The sequence below is a fragment of the Electrona antarctica genome (assembly GCF_951216825.1).
Source record: "Electrona antarctica genome assembly, chromosome: 14".
NCBI lineage: Eukaryota > Metazoa > Chordata > Actinopteri > Myctophiformes > Myctophidae > Electrona > Electrona antarctica.
The window spans coordinates 43,371,356-43,394,309 of NC_136795.1; the positions used below are offsets into that span (position 1 = coordinate 43,371,356).

Sequence of the window (22,954 nt, forward strand, 5' to 3'; positions counted from 1 at the left end):
CGGAAACCGTGCATGTCCAAACAGTTCTATATTTATAAACCCCCACAGACAGACACACTGAACCACTTGCACTTTATTGTTCGCCCGTTTTTGAGTGGTGCAGCCACTCCAAGGCACAGCAATGTCAGTCCCTATGTCTGTTTATACCACCAACAGGTGACAAAGTGGCGCTGTTGGGCGGTTACAGTACAGTGACAGTACAGTAGGGCTGGGCGATATGACGATATATATCGTATAGACGATAGAAAATGTCTATCGTGAAAAATGTTCTCTATCGTTTATATCGTTGTGTCGCAAAACAAGCGTTACGGCAGTATTTTACGTTATTTAATAACAAAAATGAAGGGAGATGATGGCTGACGAGATTCAGAGCGGAGTAACACTAAAGTAACCTGCCATTCACTGTTATAAATGCAGGTTTCATGTTGGGTCAAATTGATAAACTGCATGAGCCACGCATGTTTTACACAGTTGAACAATTGAGCTTGTCCGTCGGGTGCAAACTTCTTCTACGTCTTTCCTCTTACCTGTCTTGTTTTATTGTTCCAAAAAAATTATTCCATTTGAAAAGTCCTTAATTCAGCAACAGCTTCCAACAACAACAACAACACAAGACGCTAACTTAAATTGTGATCATCAAAAAAAAAGGGAAAGAAAAACATCCACTGTCCCATACGCACAGCTGGGCATGGGGAGTTGACGACGCGGTCGCGTTGTCTCTCACTCTATCGCCTGTAGTCAATTAAACATCGTTAAGCTTCCCAACGTCTTTAACAAACTACACTACAACTACAACAGAACTTGCTTAAAATGAACTGAAACAAGTAAACAACTGTATGGCAGTGAGTGACATGAGGTATTTATTTTTTCCTTAAGACAATTTAATGCAGACACAGGCATGTACTTCTGTGTCTGAATGGGAAAGTCTTATTTCTTTATTTTTGCTTTTTAATTGTCATAATAATAATTATTATTATGACAATTATTTTTGTACTTGCTTTAGGCCTGTCTGTGAATGGGCAGGGCATCAGTATTATATAATAAGTTCATACTCATTCATATAATTAGACTGGATATTGTGATTTTACATATTGTAATTGGCATAAGTTTGATATTGGAATAAGTGTTTTTTTCCTATTCTTTGAGTGGTGCAACTGCAACCACTAGACAGCTATGTGTGACTTGTGTGTGTCCCTGTGTCCCTGTATCCGAGCACAGAAATAGCATAATTATTGTCACCACCAAGTGTCACTGTTGTGCAGCCTAACACACAGACAGAGGCCAGGGAGGAGAGCTTGTACAGTACAGTACAGTACAGTACAGTACAGTACAGTACAGTACAGTACAGTACAGTACAGTACTCGGCCTGAACAAAAATCTATTTTTTTAGATAAAAACAATCGGTATCGTAAAAAATATGCTATATCGTGAGTATATCGTTATCGTGATAAAAAAGAATCTATATCGTGATATGAGATTTTGTCATATCGCCCAGCCCTACAGTACAGTACAGTAGAGGGACCCCCTGGGGTCACCCCCACACGGTAACTCTGTCATTTCTCGACTGTTTTTTCTTGTTGCCTCATGACGTCATGTTTAGTGCTCTAAACAAACGTTGGCTGCCACTCTTATGTTTGTTAAAAGTGTTCCAAACGTGCATTCAAAGTCCATAGACTTGGCTGCCACATGACATCATTTCAAATGCCAGATGGAGGGGCGCTAAAGTCTACTCTTCTGGGGGTCCCCCGCACAAAGCCTTTTCAGATGGGGGGTCCCTGGCACAGAGCCTTTTCAGATGGGGGGTCCCTGGCACAAAGCGTTTTCAGATGGGGGACTGTGGTTAAATACATACATACATTTGGGGGTCCTTGACATGAAATGGTTTGAGAACCAGTGGATTATATACGACTCCATGAGTGTGACTGACTGTTATGTATGCCGAATGAGCCATGTGCGCGTACACACACGTGCACAGACACACGCACGCACGGACATGCACACACACACACACACGCACGCACACACACACACACACACACACACACACACACACACGCACGCGCACACGTGTGCAGAGTGCTTGCAGGTAGGTGTGTGGTTATGTATGCATTGGTTTCTGAGGCGGGTGAAAAGGATGGATGACTTTGCCTGTGGGAAGTACTGGATGGATGCCCTGTGATGCATAGGCAACAAGCTGCTTCAATCACACCGCCCTCTGAGTGTGTGCGTGTGCGACTGTGCGCATGCACAAGTATAGAGATAGTTTAGCCTATGAGCTGACACAAACTATTTACATATTCGTATCTTCGTTTGATGTGATTTGAACATGAAAAAAGTTTGCCGTTTTACTGTATATACTAGACCGGTGTCCGGTTGTAGAGCACCAAGTCGGTATAACGATGGAAGTTGGAGATCCGTGCCCCGCCCGGCTATGCAATACCCGTTGTACCCGTGTCAGAGTACCCGTTCCACCCATCTGTCAGTGTCCCTTTTATGCCCATAAATGGAGATTTCTGTACTTCCTCTTTATTGACCAACACTGACTGTCTGCTCAGATTCAAGTTGCCATATTAGGGAAAAGCCGCCGGTTTCCTTGATCGGCCAGCCCCAACCGATCTGCTTTGTGGATCAGTCAAGACTTAGAGACTTATGCATTAATAATCAAACATTTATATTTTTGGCCAGGTTTGGATGTGTGAACTTTAATCGGCCAATGCTGTTGGCTATTTCCACCTGAAGTAAGGAGTAACACAGCCAATGAAATGTCAGTAACTGTAACGGATGCGTTCCAGAGTACCGACGTGGGCTAACGTTGTTAAGTGAACTCAGTGGTACCGTCGTGACGTCGTGATGAAGGAGCTCCTGTTGGGCAATCCTCGGTGTTGTGCAAGAGTGAGACGTCATCGAAAAACTCCCTCCCCTGTAGCTGATGAAAACGAAAATCTTAAAACATTCATAACTCGCGATCTAAATCATCCCGTCTAACTATGAAAAAATATCCTGTGTTAGACGGCACTCCACGGTCCAGTCGCGATAGATTTATTCTTGTCTCCCGTTGTTGTCGATCAACTCTAGAGTGGTGTGGCTATTGTTAGCTGCTACACACACATCAACAACAACTTCCGGTCCGTCCAGAAAAGGGGTCCGTGTTTATAAATCGAATGGTCGCTACAATGTAATGGATTAAATAACCCTGAGCGATTAAAGTGTTAATGACACTTTCCTGGGGTCTTTTTGCATGTAATATGTGGTTTAAGATATTTTAAATTTTAGCAGTGTCCATGATGTCATGGACACTGGGCTCACTTATTTCCTGGACGACATGTTGTCTCAGTAAGACAGCCCTCCCCCTATCCACAAGGAGGAGCAGTGCACCAAAGCATTATGGGAATTGTAGTCCATGAAGGAAAAAAGGGTGTCCCTTTAAGTGAACTGATAGGTACTCAGTGGTACCGTTCGTGACTGGGTCGGTCACATTAAAAGTACCGACGTGGGCACTCAAGCCCATAACGATGTCCAAAACACGGGTCAGCTTTAATGTGTTTAACCATTCATGTTGACGTTTCTCTTCCCATCTTCCTGGCGACATTCAGTTGGAGTAACGTGATTGGGTAATCTACGTTATGACATCAACAGGTAACGACGTCACAATGTCATCATCACAACCACGTCCTTTAAAACCAATCGTCATGAAAGCTGAAAGTGATTGAGCAACTTTCAGCGACAGGTCCAGATGTCTGTTCTACTAATGATCCATTCATAATAATCAAAACTTCCTCTGAGAATAATAATCAACACCGGCTCTCTGCTCAGATTCCATTTGCCATATTCTAGGAGATCAGAAGCCATCGGCTTCCTTGACCGGCCAGCCCAGCCGATCGCTTTGTGGATCGGTCAAAACGTTGTGAGACGATTGTGCCACCGAACCAATACAAGCAAGAGCGATCGACCTTACGGAGAAAGGCTTATAGAGATCCACCTTGATCTACCGTTTAAGAAATGTTACGCTGGTGGGCAGGCCTACGCCTGAATGGACACCTATGTGATGATGTTGCTGTTGCCGTGGAGAACAAGGTTTACAGCTTTGGAGGATCCCGTTCTAAGAAGGACGAGATGGATGTGAGGGTCTTCAACACAGTGTCGTTAAGATGGAGGGAGATGGAGGGAGATGACCACAGTGACACCACGTCACCAGGTGTCTTCGGCCACTCGGCTGTGTTGATAGAAGATATCATCTACATCTGGGGAGGGTGGCCTTACTGCAACGTGCTTTCGGGATTTGATGTGGACGCCCACAGATGGTCCAGACAACGAGTTTCTGGGACTGTTCCAGAGGAGAGGGGGTACCACTCAGCCTGTGCACTGGGGAAGGTCATGTATGTCCATGGAGGATTGAACAAGCAATATATATACTCTAATGACATGTACCAGTTGGACACCCCCACAATGGTCTGGTCTTTAATCAACACCAGAGGACCTGCACCTCATTGTTCAGCAGGTCACTCTGCCACCATCATCGGGACAAAGATGTTTGTATTCGGGGGCATGGTCCCCAGCAACAACAACATCAGAGTGTTTGACACAGAGACCAACCAGTGGCAGGGCACACCTTCTGCACAGCTTCTTCCAGAAGGACGCTGGCGTCATTCAGCCTTTACCTACGATGGAGAGCTGTTCATATTTTGTGGCTGCAACAATAACCAGTATTGCAATGATCTGTGGAAAGTTGACCCAGAGTTGTTCTCCTGGAAGAAGGTTGAGCCCAAGGGCAAAGGTCCAGGCCCGATGTATGTATCTTGCTCTTGCATGGTGGGAGATCGTGTTGTCGTCTACTGCATAACTAATGACAGAAAGGCCTTTGACCTGTGCGTCTTAGACTTGAGTCCTAGCCTGAAGACGTTATGCAAGCTAGCAGTTATTCAGTACCGTCTGGAGCAATCAGAACTCCCACACGACATCAGGTGGGAACTGGCAGCCATGACACAACAACAGAAAAATCACACTTGCGTGAAGTGAGGGGGCCTCTTATCTTAATATGGCACAAAGCCATATCATCATAAATCACATTCCTTGCTCAGCCAATCAAATCATCGCAAATTTGGTATACACATGGATCGGTTGTGACTACAAAATAACCCAATCCGTGCTTTTCACGAGATACTAAGGTCATCTGAGCCATCCACGAGAAACACAAGATTTGATCAAAAAAAAATAAAAAAATAAAATAAATAACATAACATAACATAACATAACATAACATAACAATACTCAAGTGGTAGAAACACCTACATCCCGATCCGTCTTTGAGCCCTTCTAAAACTGTAAACATCACAGGAAGAAAGTGAACCCATCCCGTGACGATGCATAGACTAGAGTCTGGATGGGGGGCAAATACGGAAGGCTTTCACTTCTGGGGCGGCTGGAACAGAACTGTCACTGGCGCCACGTTGTGGCTTCTCGGGGAGCGGCAGGGAAGCTTTCAAACGGTTATATTTGAAGGTCAGCCCTAATTACAATTAGCAATAGATGGGGGTTTGGAAGGATAACACCAGCATGCAACTATAAGTACAACTCCAGCTTTAGGGTTGCAAATGACACAACATTTCTATACGATTGTCATCCAGGTGCTGGGGTGGCACCGTGGTAAAGCTGCCCACCACCGCGGAAGTTGTGGGTTCCAAACAAGTCTTTATGCTAAGATCAAGTGTATAGTATCCATTCACGGGGTGCCTTGGACGTGTATAGGCGTCTTTTAGGTCTTTTTGTATTGATATAACAAATATTTGGTTGGCTTTGCCTTCTTCAGCGTACTCCTTGTGTTTCACACATGCGCACTGCCGTTCACTTCCTTGTTTACGGCGCGATTACACTGGCTCATAACTCTAAATCTACGGCGCTCTCCGTGGTTTTGACCAAAAGGACAGTGTTCTGTCTTCAGGAAGCAACTTGTTTGGGATATAAACACTTCTAGAGAGACTTTTGATGTGGCAGCGTGAGGTAAGAGCGGAAGATTATGACTCCCAGGTTGTTGGGGGGGTAACGGAAGGCGGGGCTTTTCAGAGTAAAATCTGCCTCATCTGTTTGGCACTCTAGCGCCATTATTTTGAAGAATTCCCCAGCAAAGATAGTGTTAATAATGTAATAACGGCTCATAATGTAATCATTTAAATGTAATACAAAACTCATAATGTAATTATCAAATAAAAAATGAGCACATAACGTAATAACTGATTTTTCTATAATGTAATAATGCGTTTTCGTTACATTATGAGTTAGACCTGGGTTTCCACAAGGTTACATTACACTCCCGTTCCCTGTCCCGGTCCGTTTCCCAGCTTCATTCGATTGGGTCGGCAGCAGATTTGAACCGGAAACACATCGTCTCTGTCGGGAGAGAACCTCATATCTACCAAAACTGTTAGTTACTTCTCAGGATCTACAAGCTCAAAACGTGTCGCTTCGCGCCACATTTTGAGCTTGTAGAACTGCTACTTTTGATACTTTTGTGTGATGCTAGGGTCAATGTAGGATCATTAATTTATGAAGAAACACAAAAAGTTTGAATTTGGAGATAAGAGGTTTGTGCCAGACAACCACGACATACTGGTAAACAGTGTCCTTGATGTGTATCATACGCAGTCTTATTCCCATTACTTACTTTTCTCTCCCTCACTTGTCTCGATCTTTTAACCCATTATTTCGGTGTTTTAAGCATTATGTTATACCTTAGCTATCGAAAAATAGCAGATCTACACTACAAGCTCATTGTGCGGCACCGAGTGCCGCGCTACGAGCTTGTAGATCTGTTATTTTTTGGAAAAATCGTGAAAATATGGCGCAAATCTTTGAATATATATATTCTTTCAGAGCGAACGTTTTTTTAACTCAACCCTTTGCTTCTGTGCGGCCCCCGGATATTTTCAGATGGGGGTCGGCGGCCAATTACATATATTTGTCGGGGGTCCTTGACGTGAACACGTTTGAGAACGACTGACCCAGAAACATGTTTTTTTTGTTTTTTTTTTAGAAAACTGTCAGGATTTAGAAGCCATTTTGTAAGAATCGACCTCAGGCCTAAATGGGTTAAATTGCAAGTGTCATTTAATGACACTAATCTCTGCTCCAGTCACATGTCAGACCACTTGAATGTTATGTGAAATCACACATAAACCCATCCCGCTCGCACATAAACCCATCCACTAAAACCTAAAGCCATCCGCTTGGATACCAATCTGCAGCGGAGATCATAGATTCACACTGCAGGCCGAAAGCCCTCCCGGGAACCACAAGGGTCTCAGAACGAGCAGTGTGACTGCCAAGGTTCTTGGGGGTTTTTTTTTATGTGCACCAACCTCCAACTATAACGCATTTTGTTTAGAGAGTAGTCTTTCTTTTTGCAAAGCTCTCGTCTTTATGAGTGCGTGCCTGTGTGCGCACGCTCGGTCAAAGCACTTTCGGTCGGTCGATTCGAGAATGTAATTCATGGATTTCTTTTATTATTTTGTGAGCCGTTCTCCAGTGACATTTCCTCGATACATAATCGGTCACATGTGCGGCCGCTTAAGACTCATCATCATCATTATGCCACATCCGAGGCCACTCATTCATCCAGTCCTATAAGACGGTGGTTCCCAAAGTGGGGTCCGGGGACCCCCAGGGGTCGTTGAGGGAGTTCCAGGGGGTCCCCAGCTAAATGATAGTTTGGAACCAAATGGATCCTTATGGGTCTGTAACTCTGAGAGTGTACAAATGGAACCAAATGGACCCGTACTCTCTCAGAGTTAAACTGACAGTGATTTTACAATATAAATTGGAGGTCCCGGCCGTAGAAATACCATTAAATGGGGGTCCGTAGACTTTAATGCATGTCAAAATGGGGGTCCTTGAAATGAAACGGGTTGAGAATCACTGCTAGAGCCGTAACAATCTTCTCTTATGGGGGTCCCTCATGGCATATCTTTTCAAATGGGGGTCCGCGGGCTGATTAGTGTCAATCTGGGGGTCCTTGGCATGAAAAAGGGAACCACTGCTATAATATAACTCATTCATTGAGTATATAAAAAGCCATAAAAGTGGAACATTCTCAGCCCCAGCAGAGTTGATCGTCTCCCATTCAGCTGACATGCACTGCACTGCAGAGAGCCTTCAATCAACTTGTCATGAGGGCTTCAGTGTGAGGATGATGCTGCAACGCAGTAAGATTTATAAACCCATTTAGGCCTGACGTCGAAATAAAACAAAAAAAATCTTCTAAATCATAACAATTTTCTGAAAGATTTGAGGCACATTTTAACAATTTACAAAAATAGCAGACCTACAAGCTCATAGCGCGCCACCGAGTGGCGCGCTATGAGCTTGTAGATCTGCTATTTTTTCAATAGCTACACCAAAAGGGGTTCCCGCCCAAAATGGGTTAAGATTATCCGTGGGGGCGTTACAATATTGCAAGTGGGGCCCCAAACAATTGTCAAAAACACTACAATATATATATCTTTTTGATGGGTGCTATAGCCCCTCCTATATTGAGCTATTTGTGTAGATTTTCATCTTACACTAACATTAAATTCCCATTGACAATGAATGGAGAATTTAAGATTATGTGGACGAATAAATTGGCTATTTTTGTCCTGCACAAAGATTAAATTCCCATTGACAATGAATGGAGAATTTATGTCACGTGTGAGCAAATGATGTACGATGAGCGCCCCTCAAAAATATATATTTGTATACACTGACACCACGGCGCGTAAACAGCGCCTCAAACTGTGACTCCGCCCACCACCGGGGGAAGTTGTGATTTGCGCTCGTTCACTGCAATGCAATTTGCGGCATTTTCAAAACAATATTGAGCAGATCGAGTAGCGATTATCAAACGTATTTGCAATGCCATACGTTGAAAGATCTGTTGCCCGTGGACAAGGCACGCTACCTCCGCAAGTTAGATAGCATCGGCATAGATGTTTGTCCGTATGTGATTAAGGATTGGACCAAGTTGCATTGGCAGCCATAGAAAATTCTTACCCCAGGCAAAAACCGGATGTGACGTTTTTGGGCGTTCCTGTCTAGCGTGGTGTCAGTGTATTGTAGTGTTTTGTCTGGGAAATTTTCAGAATAATGGCGCTAGTGTCAAGCAGATGTGCAGATTTTTGTCTGAAATGCCCCGCCTTCCATTTCCCCCCCAAACCGGCAGGTATAATGTTCCATGACTACCTCGCTCTACGTCGTCTGATCTCTCTTTAGAAGCGGTAATATTCCAAACGAGATGCTTGGTTAGGTCAGAAATTAGGACATCAGCGTTGTGATCAAAACCATGGAGAGCTCCATAGATTCAGAGATAATAGCAAGGTTTGTCTGCCCGTAAACCAAGAAAGCTCTGAGAAGGAAGGGAAGTGGTCACGTGACTGGGCTGCGCCATGACACTTTCATGGACACTGTCATGGGAGCCAAACTCACACCGGAAGTGCAATGAATACATGGCAGTGAATGGAGCCGGCCGGACCAGCTCATAACAAACATTATTTATGAACAATTGAGACCTTTTGTAAAGTAATCACTTCTGGAAAATAACAGAAGACATATCACAGGTTGTTTTCTAATCACTTACTTTTCGATGTGCACAGAGTGCAAAGTATATAATTTTATCTGAGGATCTAAACAGCAGCAGTGTTTACATGGAGCACCATGTGAGCAACATGGCATCGCCCGTACGTCGCCATGTTGTCTGCGCGTCCCGTCCTCTTTAGACAGTCCTTGCCGTAAACCAGGAAGTGAACGACTGCGCGCATGTCATGATGTGCAAAACATGTCCGGGAGCTCTGACCAAGGTGTTGCATAAATGGATTTCAAGCACAATAAGTGTTACAAATCATTATATTAATATAGCTAATCTCTGGTGGCAGGGCGTTCCACATTTTGGTGGCTGAATAGTAGCATGCATTCAACCCCACGTTTGTGCCGAATTAAGGGGGGAAGGAGATCAGTGGAGCTCTCTCTGGTGTAGCCATTGAAACTCTTAAGCTGCGTTCAGAGTTCAGACCTGAATATATATATATATATATTCGCCTCGGTTCGTCCCGTTCGTGTAATTCTCGTCTTTGCATTGACTTTGTATGTATAGTCGAGCCACTCTAACCAAGTCTGAACGCAAGTCTGAATGCGAATATAATTGTAATTGTTGATTTGATTGTGTATCGTTCCGTTTCAGCCCGAAGCTTTCGATCATCTATTGCAAGTGGTTCCCATAAACGTTTTAGCTTGAGATCCAAAACATAAATTTGACGTTGGGACCAAAACTAGTGAAAATAGTAGATCTACAAAGCTCACAACGCGTCGCTTTGCGCCTCGTTATGAGCTTGTAGATCGTCCATTTATTATTTTTGGAATCGCTTCGATTTTTCTTTGATTTATTCATGAAATTACTGGAAAAAATCATAGATTTTTGTTTTTAATTCATGTTTTTTTTTAATATGTTTTGAAATAATAATAATTAAAAATAAAATGTGGTTAACTAGAAAATATAGGATCCCATAAAAATGTCTCAGTGACCCAGTGTTTTGGAACCAGTGATCTATTGTAATGGCTCTTCACCCTGGACCATATGGTCAGTGAAAAAGATGCGTCACGAAAAGAAAGATAGATTTTCCCTCTCTCTTTTTCACTTACACTTACATAGGCTACACGCATAAACACGCATAAACACGTGTCAGTGTGTGTGTGTGTGCGTGTGCGTGCGCCCACGTGCATGCATGCATGCATCCGTGCGTGCGTGTGTGTGTGTGCCTCTTCTTCTTCTTGGTGCGTGCGCGTGCGGCCCGGTGTTGGCTGATTGATGGCTTTCCCGGCCGTGGGCAGATTCCCGGGCATGCAGGCTTTGATCCCCGTATCAGAGGAGGTGGAAGTGGAGGAGGAGGAGGAGGAGGAGGAGGAGGGGGAGGGGGGGGGGGGGGGGGGGGAGATAACATTCCAGGATGCTACACTAACGTGGGAACAGTAAAGGGAACAGCTCATATAGACGACACACACACACACACACACACACACACACACACGCACACACACACCACTTACGGGACAAGCAGGGAGGGGAAATTACTCACAGAACAACAAAAAAAAAGAAAAACGCCACAACAACACGTTGACCCTGGCGGCTGCCTCCCTCGCAAAGCGTCTTCCAAGTATATACAGAGGAATAATGGAATCACGGTGGCTTTGAACTTGGGAAGGTCACATGGTCGTTATTATTCTCATCTGTTGGCTCTCTGACATTTTGTCATCGGGGTTTCCAGGGTTGTTTTTTTTTTTTTTGCGAGAGAAACAAGCAAACCCGGGTCTATGAAAACAAGGCCCAAAATAGATAGTGTCGGTTGAACTTTACTTTTCTTAGAGCAGTTGTCCTCAAACATTTGAGGACAACATCAAGGTAAATGGTGCATTTATATAGCACCTTTAACCAAGGCGCTTTATATAGATTGTGCATGAAATGAAATGAAATGAAATGAAATGAAATGAAATGAAATGATTACTATATTTACCCGGGGTATCTGGGCTAAGCTCAATAACTTGTTTCCAGCCAGGCCCTGCTCATAGAACATTTCATCGTAGTGGTTCAATGCCTTGTTCAAGGGCACTTCAGCGGTGGTAATTTTAACGTGTCGGACCGCTGATTCGAACTGGCGACCTTCCGGTATCAAGACCGCTCCGCAATCCGTTCGGCCACCGCTGCACATTCACCCATTCACACGCACACATATTCATAGATGGATGGCAGCAGAAACCATGCAAGGCACCAACCAGCACACCAGGAGCAATTTGGGGTTCTGTGTCTTGCTCAAGGACACTTCGACAATAACTCTGGGGGAGCCCGGGTTCGAACTGGCAACCTTGCGGTTTCCATCCAGCCACTCTACCCCTGAGCCACTGCCGCCCCTTGGTGTTTTTGTGACACTGTAGTATGATCAATAGGCGTGTTAGTTTACGAGAGTTTGAATATGGAGATATAGGTCTCTGCCACTCACAGAGACAATATTAATTTGGGGGTTCTTCTTCCTTGAGATGAAAAACACATGAGAACGCACTGGACACATGGACTATAGCTCATGACCCGAGCTGATGGACGGGGAGACATGAAAGTTCCCTTCTTTGCCCTCCTGGAGAGAGAGAGAGATATCTCTCCTCCTCCTCTCTAAGTTCAGATAAAAGTGTAACTCTCTCATCTGCATCTCTCTGCTCGTCCATGTCTGTGAGCAGCATCTCCATTATTTACTACTAATGGATCGTGCGTGCGTGCGTGCGTGCGTGCGTGCGTGCGTTTTATTAGAGGATCAGTTTAATCTACACTCTGACCGCAACACAGCAAGCAGCTCATCACCTCCTCTCTCTCTCTCTCTCGTATTCAACATTTTACTTGAGTAATAGTTCAAAGGTATTGGCATCAACATGTGCTTAAAGTATTAAAGTGCAAGTATGGATTATGCAGAACCTCGTTTGTTCAAAGGTTTTCGAAATCTTTCAAAGATATAGCCGATCTATACTGTATGACTGTACTGTACAAAGTTCACAACGTGTTGCATTGTGTCATGTTGTGAGCTTGTAGATCTGCTATGTACTATCTCCCTTGGATTCCTTCTCTCCTGCATATCAGCTAGTAGCTCTCTCTCTTTCTCCACTTAGCAGGCATAGAGTGTCCAACATTTGAAGATTCCCATCCCCATCTAGTCCAAATTCAAATACAAGTATTGGAGTAAAATGTACAGTATTTGACTCTGATAAGATGTAGTGGAGTAAAAGCAGTAGAAGTAGTAGTATAAGGTATTGACATGCAGGTGACTCATGCAAGGAAACCAGAAGTACCTCTGAATCATGTTCACTTTACTCTAAGTACAGTAAATATACTTAGTTACTTTACACCATTACCCACTCTCTCTCTCTCTATCTCTCTCTCTCTCTCTCGTTATTGTATGCCCTGTTGCTTCTATTTCACCCGAGGGAAACGCTCTCCTTATCTGTGCTGTAAGACCACCCAGGAAAGATGACTCAGAGCGTGTGCGTGTGTGTGTGTGTGTGTGTGTGTGTGTGTGTGTGTGTGTGTGTGTGTGTGTGTGTGTGTGTGTGTGTGTGTGTGTGTGTGTGTGTGTGTGTGTGTGTGTGTGTGTGTGTGTGTGTGTGTGTGTGTGTGTGTGTGTGTGTGTGTGTGTGTGTGTGTGTGTGTGTGTGTGTGTGTGTGTGTGAGAGAGTGTGAGAGAGATGTGTGATTTAGTGTAGCTCTCCCTCTCAACTTCTCCGCTCTTAATATTAATGCGTGTCTGTACCTGTGTACCTGCCCATAGCGCTCCCAGCACCGCCTTTGTGTGTGTGTGTGTGTGTGTGTGTGTGTGTGTGTGTGTGTGTGTGTGTGTGCGCGCGCACACACGCCTCCCTCAGTAATCCTTTGAGCCAAACTTTTATATGAAAGAGAGTGAGTGCTGATGGAGAGAGAGAGAGAGAGAGAGAGACCTCAAACATGGTAAAAATGCATTCTGCTATGCTGACACCATAATGTGGAACGACCAGTGGCGGAAAAAGTACTCAAATTGTCAATACTGCAATATAGAAATACCCCGGAATTCAAAATGGACTTTAGTAAAAGTACAACAGTATTGCCATCAAAATGTAAAGTATACTCCTTATGCAGAATGTCCAATTTCAGGCAGATCAATGTGTTTCATCTAGTGATGGGAGATTCATCGGCAAACACATCGGTATCGGCCGATTCTAGTTGTTTTTAGATTAATCGGCATCGGTTCGATCAATCAGACCCTGTCCGATTAATTGGTCTGTCTTCACTGATAAACAAGCCCAAAGTAACAGCTTGAACAGATGTACAAGCTCACAATATTAAATATAAAGGTATTAAAGTTAAATTTGACTTGCCTATAAGCCTGCAGTGCAGACACCCTGTTACATGTATTTTTCAGAATGGACAACATTATTATAATTATTTTAATACAGAATGAGCTCATATCGACATCGGTAATATCGGCCATAACAGCAATTAATTATATCGGATATCGATATCGGCCAAAATGTCTCATCGGCACATCCCTAGTTTCATCGCAAGCTTATAGTAAAAGGTTCTGGACTCCTCCTATCCAAACTCGAAACTAACCTAAAAGAATAGCTGTCCTCAAAATACAAGTGTGTTCCGTTGCGTTGCGTTGTATTGTCATATTATAATTCAGGAGAGCCAGTCACACTCTCTGCTGCACATGTATCTCCTCACTGCCACGTGCCACGTTGATGTCAACTTGCACACGACATTAACTCCACAGCTGCAGTTTTGCAATGTTGTTTGTCCCAGTCAGACCAAGGACCTACAATGAAAATAAGTCGGAAGACATTATTGTGTCTACATCCTTGACACAATGTAACTTGTTTTTTTCTTGCATAACGTCTTATAAAATAAAATAAAATCAAGTTTGTCAGACCAGCCCGTCCTCCCGTTAGATCGACCATATATAGGACCCATTTAGATCGTCTATAGTTTTCTTAAATTACATTTTTAGCCCACGATTTTGCAACCCATTTTTTCACGCCCCAGTGTCAATTATCTAATGTAATCCTGGGCGCTACACTTCCTCTGCCGACCTGGGGAGGGCAGCGGACTGACCTCATGCTTCCTTATATGCATGAGGAGTCCAAGCTGCTTCTTTTCACCTGACAGGGGGGAGTTCCCCCGGCCGGACGTAGCGTGTGGAAGGAACACGTTATTCCAACCAGTTCCTTTCCCTCCATCAGGCGCCCCGGCTGGCCAGGGGGAGGCAGTTTCTTTTTTTTTTCTTTTTCACTATAGTATAGTCTTGTGCAACACTCTTGTGTGATGAAGTAGCTGTTGATTTATAGACAAAACACACCTGTGTGAAGTGAGGGGCACTCTTATCATCATACATCATCTCATTCTGGCCAATCACAATTTTTTAAATGTTTGTATAAAACAATCAAAACTGTCCATTCATTATCAATGGCATTTAATGTTTGTGTTTTTCACGCACACTAAAAGCTGGACATAGTAGGATTGGCTAGCTCCTCAAAAACACAAAAAAGTTATTGGAGATACAAGGTTTTTTTCCCGACAACAAACATATCACTACTCTCATCTGGAGACCTTTTACGTGCGTGCGTGCGTGCGTGCGTGCGTGCGTGCGTGCGTGCGTGCGTGCGTGCGTGCGTGCGTGCGTGCGTGCGTGCGTGCGTGCGTGCGTGGGGAGTCAGAGATGGAGAGAAGCAGAGACTGATAGGGTGGAGATAGAGGAGCAGAATGGATCACAGCTGCTCCACCTGGCAGCCATTAGAGCAGCTACCTCCTCCTCTTCTTCTTCAATAGTTTGGGGATAAAAACAGCCAGGCGTGTCGAAGGTGTATCTGGGATCATCAGAGATCACCCATGGGGCTGCTGGGGGGAGGGGGGGGGGGGGGGGGGTGTCCGGCCCCCCCTCTTTTTTTTGGTTAGGTCCTCAGGGTTGGGAAGGAAGAGGTGATGGGCTTCATCTGTTCAATCCTTATAGATCAGACCTCTGATCTCACTGCTCTCCATCCAGCCCAACAGAGAGATATGGAGAGGAGAGGAGAGGAGAGGAGAGGAGAGGAGAGGAGACATGTAGCGCTGAGTCGGGGGCAGTTTTCCAGGTGAAGGGGTGGTTCGACCGACACCAAGGTCATTCTTTGAGGGGCGCTGGTCCCTCCAACGTCTGGCCTTCAGGAAACTACTGTAAATTACACTCACTGAAGTGAGGGGCGCTCTTATAGTCATACATCACATTCCGTGCTCAGCCAATCAAGTAATTTCCGTGGTGCACGCACGCACACAAAGCTGGTTGTGGAGGGGCCAGCGCCCCTCAACAACATGGCGCTGTTATGGTTATAAAGAGAAGCCTTTTGTTATGGTCAGAGGCCTGGTCAGAAGCCTCGCTGTTATGGTTATAAAGAGAAGCCTTTTGTTATGGTCTATAAAAGTACTGGAATTTTTTATTGTTTCTTTTCACTCATTTGCAGTACATTGTTGATTTTTTTTTGAAGAATAGATTTAATTCCAGGTATAAATGCCAGGTCAGCATATAGTTACTTACATGTCTCCAAACACACATTGCAGATGATGAAACAATACATGATGAACGTCACTATTATTATTCATGGAAAACATTAGTTAACCCATTTTGGGCGGGAACCCCTTTTGGTGTTAGCATTATGTTATGCTTTAGATATTGAAAAATAGAAGATCTACAAGCTCGTAGCGCGAAACATAGCTTTTTCAGAAACTGTCAGGATGTAGAAGACATTTTTAGAATCTGATCTCAGGTCAAAATGGGTTAAGCAGCCTCACACGTTACCCCTGGCTGACAGTCGAAGACGCATCACCGACAGGAATATACTGTAAATGTGACGCAAAGCCACCATTTGACACTTTGCCACATGCATAATTACAATCAGACGCCGACCTTAACGGCTGTGATATCATGACGTAAATATCTTCAGTGAATCAGACCTTGAGACGGAGACGGGGCAGACCGCGGGTCGCCAGTGATGCTCGGTTCATCGTGCCTCGTCAGCACAGCAGCAGCCAGCTGTTCTTTATGTCAGAGATTCCCAAACTTTTTCAGGTCAAGGACCCCCAAATTGACACGAATTAGCCCGCGGACCCCCATTTGAAAGGATATGACCCCCATAAGAGAAGATTTTTACGGCTCTAGCAGTGATTCTCGACCCGTTTAATTTCAAGGACCCCCAGTTTGACATGCATTAGTCTACGGACCCCCATTTAATGGCATTTCTATCTCTGGGGACCCGATTTATATTGTAAAATCAATGTTATTTTAACTCTGAGAGTGTACAAATGGAACCAAATGGACCCGTCAGGGTCCATTTGGTTCCATTTGTACACTCTCTGAGTTACAGACCCATAAGGGTCCATTTGGTTCCAAACTATCATTTAGCTTGGGACCCCCTGGAACTCCCTCAGGTACCCCTGGGGGTCCCCGGACGCCACTTTGGGAACCACTGCTTTATGTAGCAGAGTGGCTCAGAGCCTCTGCCTGACGGCCTCAAAAGTCTTATATGTCCCCCGGTCCATAGGGGATAAATCCCTTTGGTCTAGTGGTTAAGATGTTGGACCTTCACGCGTGAGACCCCGAGTTTGAATCCCGGGCGTTACGTTTAGCCGCGTCAGAGTTAAATGAACACTGAAGGTTTGTCGATATATTTAGTCTTAGTTTTAGTCATCATAGCTTAGTTTTGATTTAGGTTTTTATTTATTTTTTGTCAGTGAAAAAAGGTAGTCGACGAACATTTTTCGTTGAGTTTTAGTCGACGGAAACAACACTGGCGGTGTGACACATAGGTACAAACTCTACGGTAATTCAAATGGGATATGGATCAAATAAAAGGCCACACCCACATCGATTCCTATCAGTATATGATAATATGACATCATCTAAAAGTCACCATGACATATCCAGAAGTGAGCCACAGTAAGTCACGTATGTCATGTCCCCCCAGCTAATGACTTAATATGTTCAAGGTTCACACTGATTCACGCCAGGCAGGCTCCCAGCTGACCTGTCGTATAGAGTCAGTATCATCATCGTCGTGTAGTAGAGTCATCATCCCAGACGCTTCTATTAATAATACTATGATGAGCGTTGAACTCTTACCCCCATCTGCACTGTGTAGAATAGTAGTGTGTCAGTGTCAGATATCCACATGAAAGACCCATGGGGGGGGGGGCTAAGTTCCCAGAAGACCTTGGCCAGAAACACTGCGTCACCAATGCAGGGAAACTACCTTTTGAAATCGCTGCAAAATACAAGGGCGTAATTTACGGTCTGTGGAAACCAATGGCGTGACGCGCCTGTCCATTCATTTCTTACGGAGCTAAATCTGGTCCACTCAGATTGGCATTCATCGTTTTGAACTCTTGGGCAAAGACGATGAGAAGTCTTCGTATATAGTGGCCTCTAGATTTCAATGAATGGGTGAGTGGATGAAAACAATTCAGAAGAATAATAAATAAACAACCACAATTCAAAGACTTCAGGGACGTTCCTCCTCCATAGGGGACAGTATCGGTATTGGTTTTCAGAGCGGTGGGCGTGGGTTTGTTACTGCTGTCTCTGCCTTTCAAAACCCTTCGATGAGTTCAGATTTCCCCAGATGTGTCAGTAGGCGGAGATCTCTGATCGCCTTGGCTGCGTGAGGCTAGGGTGAGGCCGGGTTCATGGACAGATGAGAACGGAGGTTGCGTGTGCGTGCGTGTGGTTTTTGCGCGTGCATGCGTATGTGCACGTGTGCCTGTGATTTTTCAAAAATAGCAGACCGCGCTATGAGCTTGTAGATCTGCTATTTTTCAATAGCTAAAGTATAACATAATGCTTAGTTAAAACACCAAAAGGGGTTCCCGTACAGAATGGGCTAAGTCGCTTTCACAATAAACCATCCTAACAAGTTGTATCACACAAACACACACTTGCACGCAAGCAACTGTGACATGGGGTCGTGTGATGGGAAGCGTGCACGTTGGAAGCGTGCACGTTGGAAGTGTGTGCGTTAGGAAGTGTGCATGGTGGGAAGCGTTCGCGGCCCCGCCAGCTTCCCTCGCGCTCCTCTCTCGCTAGCATACGTTGCTCTGTTAGCTAGCAGCTGGCGCAACGTGAGCGAGCGCCACGCCTTCACCGTGACCGAGCGAAGCTTCCGGTCGTCTGTGAGCCGTTGAATCTCCATCAAACAAAAACCCCCCCATGATGAAATCAGAGGCAAGGTTTAATGGTAAACAAGTGCTCTGGATGGATGGATGCAGGGGTGGGTTCATGAGGAGAAAAAAGGAATCGTGACTAATTGAGAGAAGACCCCGATTAACTGGATCAGTCGGCTCAGAAGCAGCTGCCAAATAAATGCAGTTTGGGTTCCATTCACACCACAGAACCTATAAATATAGTTAGGGTCGCCGACTATACCATAGAAACCACAGTACATGTATATTCTCTTTTGTTTGTTTTCATAATGAGCAGAAGGTTTAGAATCTAAGAATTGCTGGTGTGATCTGTTATATCGTTATTTGACCCATGCACCGTCCATGAGCTGTCCGCACTGTCACAGTCTTTTCAATGTGTAGATCACTCTGACGATGATGTGTCAATAGTAAATACTTTAACTTTTCGCTCTGACGTTAATAAAACGTTGACCGACAGCACTGTACGGCACTACAATGGGCATCGTGGCACACTTAAAGGAGCATTCAGTGATTTGGGTGATTTGGAAAAAAACCCGGTCCACCCGGTAACAAGATGTGCACATGCACACGCTCTACAGTGGGGGAAGTACAACAGACCAACAGCACGCGCACCAATGCCAGCCACACTCGATCATGATTGGAGGAAGGCACCTCTCATCCTGATTGGATGAAGGCTTTGCCACCCAAAGCCCAAACCGAAACTAGGGTTTTTTGACCCCAGGGGCTCACTGGGGACAGGGAGGAACTCCTTATATGGTCAGCACACTTTATAGTAGGGAGGATTATCCAAAAAAATAATACAAAATAAGTGATAGTTGAATTAAGTGAAATCACTGAATGTACCTTTAATGTATTCTTTTTTGCCTGTCTTGTGATCCTGCACCGTGCTTCCGAGTGGACGTGCAAGCTTGTTTTCCCTTAAAAAACGACGACTTATCGTCATTTCACTAGCAATACAAGCCATCTCCTTAATTCCCTCTATATTGTTGCCGTTGTGCTGCCCAGGAGTTGACCCCGACGGACACCCTCAAAGCCAACAGCATGTGATTAATGCGGGGCGGAGGGCCTTGCAGACAGGCAGGCCTGAGCCATCACATCACCTGGCCTGGTCACTCCACTCCATCGCACACCATCACACCCTGATGTGTGTTAATCCATGAGCTCATCTACAAGGGATCAGCTGTTTTCAGCAAGCAACACCGTCATACAATGAACGGTCGATTCAACTATAATGGCCTACATCGAGCTGCCTCACGCTACAGTAACAGGAGATATGCTCCTGACCAGGGATCTATGTCAGTTGTGCCCAACCTTTTTCATGTCAAGGAGTTATCTGTTATCTCAAAATATGTTGTTCCAGGGACCCCCTAGAAGCAAATATTTGAGTTAAAAATGTTCGCTCTGAAATATATATTCAAAGATTTGCAGCACATTTTCTTTCTTTTCAAAAATAGCAGACCTACAAGCTCGTAGCGCGCCACTCGGTGGCGCGCTACGAGCTTGTAGGTCTGCTATTTTTCAACAGCTAAAGCATGACATAATGCTTAAAACACTGACCGATGGGCCTCGATGCTACTTACGGTGTTTTGTAGTCTCTCGTAGAGGTGTCTCTGCTCGACTGTCACCAACGTGGGTTTCGGGTGTGTTCATGTCCACGTTTTCATGACCATTTGTGTGGTGGAGGGACGTGTTGCATACACGCTGCATGCGCATGCATGCACACGTGTACAGTTGGAGGCCATCGATATTGTCCTTTTCTTTTTGCTGAGGTTTGCGTGATCTGCGCAAAAGGACAGTTAACCCATTTTGGGCGGGAACCCCTTTTGGTGTTTTAAACATTGTTATAATTTAGCTATTGAAAAATAGCAGATCTACAAGCTCATAGCGCGCCACCGAGTGGCGCGCTACGAGCTTGTAGGTCTGCTATTTTTGAAAAATCGTGAAAATATTTATTTCAGAAAACTGGAGGATTTAGAAGGATTTTTTAAAATGTTGAGGTCAGGCCTAAATGGGTCAAATGATAAGGGACAATATCGGTGGCACCCAACTGTATTGTCTGTGCACATGCATACACCAACTGTGTATGCATGTGCCCGGGCTGCTTTCCGTGTGGACTTATCGGAAGGCGGATCGTCCACATGTGCAGCAGCGCTCCTCCTGACACATCTGGTTCTGCATCGCATGCAGGAACCAAGCCTTTCTTTTCCTCTCTTTCCACTGCTATCAGTTACAGTCAGAGGAGAAAAACAGCCCTCCGTCTGCCCTCCACCTCTGCTCACACGTGTGCACGCACGCACGCACGCACGCACGCACGCACGCACGCACGCACGCACGCACGCACGCACGCACGCACGCACGCACGCACGCACGCACGCACGCACGCACACACACACACACACACACACACACACACACACACACACACAGTTTAACAATGTATTTATGTCCACACACAGTTAAAGCATACAGGAACACAAATATTTTAGGTGCAGTAAAGGTTACATTCACAAACTCATGAATATGTCCTCATGATATAATACACATGTCACAGGCAGCTCCGCCATAAAGGGCAGCAGAGATGACACACTTTGCCAGCCTTGCATGCCTTGTCTTTGGGCGAGCATCCCAAGTTGTCGAAACCCTCTGACAACCAGTCCGTGGGTATTTCCTAGGCTGGATCACCATAGGAAACAAAGTTCTTAGTCTTGCACTGTTGCACACGCACACACACACACACACACACACACACACACACACACACACACACACACACACACACAGAGAGAGAGATTGGTGTCACAGATACTCTTTCACAAGTAAAAGATCTGTATTCAAAATGTAATTGCTTGAGTAAAGGTACAAAGTCCGGGCCACTACACTGTACAAACACTACACACTGTAAAATGGACAATACACAAGTGAATGAAAGTACTTCAAAATTGTACTTAAGTAACGACAGTCTATTTGCTCGATCGAGCCACGATTCTCTTGCATATAGAAAAATGTATTACATTCTTCATGGACACCCTGATCAGCTCCAGTAGTAAAATATTATATATATAGTCCTCTCCTCTGTACTTAATCTCTCTCTTAAAGTAATGACAGGCCTGGAATTCCATTGTTGTGTAGAGACAAGGCCACTTGGCCTTTGGTGTATAGTCCATTTTTTGACTACACATGCCCTGGGGCAGCAAGGCCATTAAACAAAACAATGATTTCAAGTTCCCGGAAAACAAATGAATTGAATGTAATGCTTAAGGGATGATTTATTTTAAGCACTTGAAGCCCAGCATGCCTAATCGACGCTGCAGTGTTGTGAGCTTGTAGATCTGCTATATTTGGTAAAGACAGTTGGTATAAAAAAAAAAAAAACGGTCCATGTACACTTGTAACTCAGGTCCGAGAATAGAGTCTTTGGGCAGTATTGTGCGTGTCTTAAGTGCCAGGTCTTATGACTTAACTTAAGACCTGGAGGCGTGATCAATGCCATTTGGCTATTCTGAGTGGCCAAACAGCATTGACCACGCCTCCAGGTCTTAAGTTAAGTAATAAGACCTGGTATTTAAGACACGCATAATACTGCCCTTAAAGTGGTAAAATACATAGCACAACTATCAGCGAAAGTTCCGAATTTCCGAGTTCAGAATCAGAACTCGGAAGTGTTGACATTATAGCAGCATAGGAGTGTTCCACAGGAGTAAACGGTGAAATGGGCTGGCACACTGTGTTAATGTGGGGGCCTTCGGGTAGAGCAGTGGTTCTCAACCAGTGGTCCCTGAGGGGGTTCCAGGTGGTCCCCCTGCAGCTAAATGATGGAGAGTTGGTAACCAAATGGACCCGTATAGATGTTTAACTCTTGAGAGTGTCAAATTAAACCAGATATGGACCCTTATATGTCAATGTTGTTGCATTTGAAGCTCTCAAGAGTTGCATTATTGTTGAACATCCGCATTACTTAATTTACACAATTAGAGAATGTAGAAGAATTGTTATTTTGATCGTTATCTCTCCAAATGGTACCAACATCAATACAGCATGGAATTGTGGACACAATATTCTAAGTTTTGGGTCTGAGAGGCTAAATCTCATCGAATGGTGAAAAATAAATCACACCCGTGTGAATTGAGTGGTGCAAGGTCTTATATAGCCTGATCAGCTGTGGTCTGACGTCACACACTAACCATAGCAACCATGCTC

At 44.7% G+C, this 22,954-nt stretch overlaps 1 protein-coding gene across 1 annotated transcript in view; it reads left to right on the forward strand.

The window, feature by feature from the left end:
- LOC306936647 (centrosomal protein of 112 kDa-like) overlaps positions 1 to 22,954 on the forward strand; it is a 63,080-nt gene that overhangs the window by 13,288 nt on the left and 26,838 nt on the right. The gene's annotated exons all lie outside the window — the stretch shown is intronic.